This window comes from Ochotona curzoniae, unplaced genomic scaffold (assembly GCF_017591425.1).
Source record: "Ochotona curzoniae isolate NIBS_2020 unplaced genomic scaffold, NIBS_Ocur_1.0 contig_1356, whole genome shotgun sequence".
In the NCBI taxonomy this organism is placed as follows: domain Eukaryota; kingdom Metazoa; phylum Chordata; class Mammalia; order Lagomorpha; family Ochotonidae; genus Ochotona; species Ochotona curzoniae.
In genome coordinates this window covers 73,851-78,297 of record NW_024465056.1, presented here as the reverse complement: position 1 = coordinate 78,297, position 4,447 = coordinate 73,851, and the positions used below count along the sequence as shown (strand labels likewise).

The following is a 4,447-nucleotide window of genomic DNA, read 5'->3' as shown; positions in this document are numbered from 1 at the left end:
GCAGGTCCCATCCATGGTCACAGAGCCATGTCCCCTGTTCACGGGGCCACACCCACAGTCACAGGTACCATCCATGGTCAGAGAGCCATGCCCCCTGTTCACAGGGCCACACCCCCACAGACACAGACTCTACCCCATGGTCACAGAGCCATGCCCCCATGTTGACAGCCCACACTCCCACAATCACTGGCCCACCGCAGTCAGCCTCCTCACAGCTATGGGCCCTGCCCCTGTTTACACTGCCTTGTCCCCACAGTCACAGAAGCCCCACCCTCTTCCCCTGCCCCAGCCCCCCTCTCCACCAGGAGGTAGGGTGGTCTGCTCAGTAGCCATGCAGGATCCACTGCCCAACCATTATGTCAGCACCGGCTCCTGGACAAGGGGTCATTGCTGGCCACATCTGGCCCCAGCACACAAGCACCCTGCAAGGCAGGCCCCTCAGCCATTGTGAAGCCAAGAGGCAGGGGCCTAGAAGAGCAGGGGGCCCCTGAGGGTTGCCCAGAGACTGACCACCCCTCCCAGAGGACTCCCAGCCACCCCTCCCACCTCTGTCTGTCTGTCCCCTGCCTGTGTCCCTGTGTTTCTCCTGCCCCCAGTCTCTGAACTTGGCAGTCAGTCCTGGTAGCCAGGTAGGTGTCTCTCCCCTACCCCCCAGGATCAGGGAGTCCACCTACCTGTGGCTGCAACTGCTGACCAAGGAGGAGTTCAAGCTGAGCTTGCTGATGGCTGAGTCACTGCAGCGGGACAAGGTGGCGCCTGTCCTGTACCAGCTGCACCTGGAGGCCCTGGATCAGCGGCTGCACATGGTGCTGCAGGCTGTACAGGACTGCATTGAGAAAGACGGAATGCCCAGTGTGGTGGAGGAGGACCTGGGCCCTGAACACAGAGCGGTCCCCGCGAGGTAGTGACTGGCCCACCAGCCATGGCTGCAGCCAATGCTCACGTGTCCGAGTGCCACTCTGTGGAACTCGATCCTGGCCAGGTGGGGAGGAGGCGCTGTCCACGACCAGACCTCTGTGGGACGGGGGGCCGTGTTCCCTCTGTCCACACGTGGTGCTTGAGAGAATGCAGAGCCAGCAGCTCCTACCACCTGCAACTGCACATCCAAGGCCTCGTGCTCGCTCAGTCCACACCACTGTGGCGGTCTGCCTGCTCCGTGCTTCAGGATTAGGATCCTCCTGCACCTCGTCAGGGGAGATCCACAGATCTTCCACTCATGTGTCCTTGCCAAGGCAGCCAGGTCCTTCATTGAGGTGCCGTGCATCCCCTGCTGGCCCTGGACATTGGTGTGGACAACACAGGGTCAGGAGCAGAGTCCTAGCTGGAGGAAGGCTCCTTCCATGGCACTGCTGTGGAATGGTTGGCAATATGATAAAATGCAATAAAGACAGCAAACACATCTGTGGCCTTGCAAGCAAGGCCATCGTCCTAGCCCAGCTCCTGCCCAATGCATCAACCACATGGGCCCTCCTGGCCCCTGCCCAGTACAATGGCCACATGGATCCTCTCAGTCCCTGCCCAGCTCCTGCCACGTGCGCCCTTCTGGCCCCTGCCCAGCTCCTGCCCAATGCGTCGCCCACATGGGTCCTCACCCCAGCCCAGCTCTTGCCCAGTGAGTTGGCCACATGGGTCCTCCCAGTTCCTGTCCAGTGCTTCAGCCGCCTGGGCCCTCCCAGCCCCTGCCCAGTGTGTCAGCCACCTGGGCCCTTGCCCCAGCCCAGCTCCTGCCCAGTGTGTTGGCCACATGGGTCCCCCCAGCCCCTGTCCTGTCCGTCAGTCCCTGGGTGCTCCTGGCCCCTCTTCTGCAGTCCACACCACCCCTGCTCTCTCCACCCTAGAAGCTCTGTTCCTCACCTCCCATTTTCCCCAAGAAGAGGAAACTATGGCGAGGCAGGCCAGGCCTCTGGGACCAGCTCTGCTTACACTGCCTAGAGCCCCAGGAGATGGGGACAGAGCTACCCAGCCAGGAGCAGCCCAGCCTGCACCCACCCAAGTGCCTGGGTGCCCACTCCAGTTGCTGGAGTGTGCAGGGATCAGCCTTAGGTTGGGTCCTGGCTGTCACTGTCCAGCACCATGGCCCAGGGTCTACTCATTGACATGGAGCAGCCATGATGTGCAGGCAGGGAGGCATGACAATTCTGAGTCAGTCACAGACCCACAGCACAACCTGACCCCAATGTGGCTGCTTTGTGGGACCTTACAGGAGAGGATCAAGTGTGAACCATCAGGCTGAGGGCAGACCAGGGGCAGACACCACACACAGACCAGGGGGATGCTAGCCAAAGGCCAGGCTGACATTCAGAGTGTGAACCACCAGGCTCGTGGTCTGTGGGAATAACCGAGTCCTTCCCTGACCATGGACACATGGACTGGCTCCTCCCTGACTGTAGACATGCAGGACCCGGCCCCTCCCCGACTGTGGACACGTGGACCGGCTCCTCCACAACTATGGAATGCGGTACCCGGCCCCTCCCTGACCATGGACATGCAGGACCCAGCCCCTCCCCGACTGTGGACCCATGGGACCCAACCCCTCCCCGACGTGGACACAGGGGACCAGCCCCTCCCCGACCGTGAACACATGGGGTCCGGCTCCTCCTGATTATAGACAGAACCCAGAAGACACTGGGCTAACTAGCTAGACACCAACAGAGCCCGCAGCCTGAAAGATCCGGAGACAAGCCGAGCAGCTGGGAGGGTGTGGACCCCTAGCATTTCCCATGCATTAGCATTTGGTCTGACACCAAAATCCCAAAGCCCCTGTGTGGAGGTGGGAGTGCGGAGGGGAAGGTCCTCTCCCGTGTGGCTGCATTGCTACCTGCATCTGACAAGGAGGATGGGGCCAGAGGCTGGGGGATCTGGGGCGCTGGGTGCCTGCTCGGCTCACACTGACTTGTCCCTCCCTGGGCTGCCTCAGGTTGCCCGCTGCCCCCAGACTCCCCTGCCAGATGTGTCCAAGTGTGGGACACAGCTCATGGCTGGTCCCCCTGCACCCCCTGGAGGATCTCCTGAGAAAAGCAAGAATTAGCCATGGGAACGTGCCAGGCCCAGGCCAGCCTGGACCTCACAGTGTCCCAGGCCAGGGTGGGCACATTGCCAGCCCACCACCGGCCCTAGGACATGTGGGACCCAGCCAAGTCAAGTCAGCCTTCCTGGACCCACTGCTGCTGAACCAGGGGACCATGCCCTTCACCGTGGACTGACCATGCAGCCTGCAGTGTTATCAGAACCACATGGGGGTTCCAGGCCCTCCCTATGTGGACTGACCATACATCCTACAGTGTAAACAGTACCACACAGGATTATCTGGCCCATTTCCATCCAGCCGCACATTGGTTGGAAGCTGCATGAGGGCAGTCCTGGAGCTGCAGTTCACACTGGGCACACCTGTGCAGCCTGACTTTAGAGCCCTCACATAGGTCACAGTAAGCTGACCCTAAGCACGAGGGTCGGTGGGCTGTGTCATCCTCGTAATGTGGGCCTGTTCTGAGGCAGCAATTGCACATGGTGCACCAAACCAGGTCCCCTGCACAACTGCACCTGTTCACACATTTGCCCAATATCTACCTGTGGGGACCTAGATCCTCTGTATGCCCTGCTCGTCCTCCCCCAGGCCCTCCATGGGTCTCACATGTTCTCCCCCAGGTCCGACATATGTCCTGCTCGTCCTCCCCCAGGCCCTCCGTGTGCCCTGCTCGTCCCCCCCAGGCCCTCCATGTGCCCTGTTCCTCCCCCAGGTCCTCCGTGTGCCCTGCTCCTCCCCCAGGCCCCCCAAATCATCAGGCTCAAGCAGAAGTTAGTGGCTCAGAGGCAAACTTTATTGACCAGGGCACATAATGGAAGTAGATGGTGGCAGGAAGGTCAGGCTTCCAGCATCGCATCGCAGCAGCAAGGCAGACATAGGTAGGGGCATTCGGGAAGCAGAAATGTGGGTGCTGTTGGGTGTGTCGGGAGTGATGGGGGCGAACCATTGGGGGCAGGGTGGGTCCTTTCGGCCGCGGCGGCGGCGGTGGCGGCCGGGGGGGGGGGGTGCGGTAGTCGGAGGGGGGCAGGGCGGCAACAGCAGGGAAGACGACACGTCCTCTTCATCCAACTCTTGTTCCCAATGAGGTGCTCCCTCCCTCTTCATCCACCTAAGCGCAAAACAAAACAAAAACTGAGCAGTGAGTGCCAGCCGGAGTTGTTAGCTTCCGACTGATCATCGCGTCCATTCATCCCACGTGTGCCCAGTCGGCTACTGTTCCGTCCCAGCACCTCTATTATTTTTCCTGTGTGTGCGTGTGCGTGTGTGGTAAAGCACAGGTCGCTAAATCATTCCTCTCCGGCCCCGCCGCACTCCCGGTTTCGCCTGGATACCTTTTCTAGCCTGGGATGCGACGCGGCACACCTGAGCATCGTCTTGGTGGGTTAGTGTTGGGCTAAATAGCAAGCAGGTGGGGAAGCAGAG

The 4,447-nt window shown here is 60.9% G+C and overlaps 1 long non-coding RNA gene across 1 annotated transcript; it reads right to left on the bottom strand.

Annotated features, from left to right (window-relative positions):
• Nucleotides 1-3,799: 3,799 nt before the first annotated feature.
• LOC121146885 lies at nucleotides 3,800-4,447 on the bottom strand. The gene is made up of 2 exons (XR_005882268.1): nucleotides 4,357-4,447; nucleotides 3,800-4,133 (listed from the first exon to the last, which is right to left on the bottom strand). It is a non-coding gene; the product is annotated as an uncharacterized LOC121146885 (long non-coding RNA).